This window comes from Carlito syrichta, unplaced genomic scaffold (assembly GCF_000164805.1).
Source record: "Carlito syrichta isolate Samal-C Ts95f unplaced genomic scaffold, Tarsius_syrichta-2.0.1 Scaffold311138, whole genome shotgun sequence".
NCBI classification, from domain to species: domain Eukaryota; kingdom Metazoa; phylum Chordata; class Mammalia; order Primates; family Tarsiidae; genus Carlito; species Carlito syrichta.
Window position 1 is genome coordinate 1,866 of NW_007255234.1, and position 732 is coordinate 2,597.

Here is a 732-nt window from a genome sequence, read left to right on the forward strand (position 1 = left end):
CCTCTGGGAAATAGCCTCTAATTCCTCCTACCTCTGTATCAACTCGCCACGTGCCCCCTATAACAACACTCTTTGTTCGGCCTACACAAACCTCACAAAGGCCTACTTCCTGCCGCCTGGCCTATTTTTGTAGTGCAATGGCACCCTCCTCTCCCGAGCTTCAAACCTAACTCATCCCTGCATAATTGTCACGTTGGTCCCTCAGCTCTCTTTATACTCCATGACCGACCTCCAGACACTTTTAACCCCCAGGCATTAACACAAAAGGGCCGTCTTACTCCCGGTTATGGTTGGATTGTCCCTCGCATTCGCTTTCACCTCCCTCAGCCTGGCGGAGGAGCTCTCAGCTACTCATTATGGGCAGTAGAAGACCTACAAAACAAAATCCAAATGGCACTAGACACCACCTCAGAATCCATCGGGTCACTACAAAGACAAATAACTAGCTTAGCACAGGTAACCCTTCAAAACTGTAGAGTCCTAGACCTCCTAACAGCTGAAAAAGGAGGCACCTGTCTCTTCCTCCAGGAAGAATGCTGCTGTTATGTCACTTAATCAGGGCTCATTGAACAAAATATCAACAAACTAAATGACCTCTCCTCACAGCTTCAACGAACAAAGCCCACTCAATTAACAGCTGGTTTCCAAACTCCCTCCTCACGTGGCTTCTTCCTATCGTTACTCCAGTCGTTCTCCTTCTCGGCTTGTGCTCCTTTCTCCCTTGCATTATAA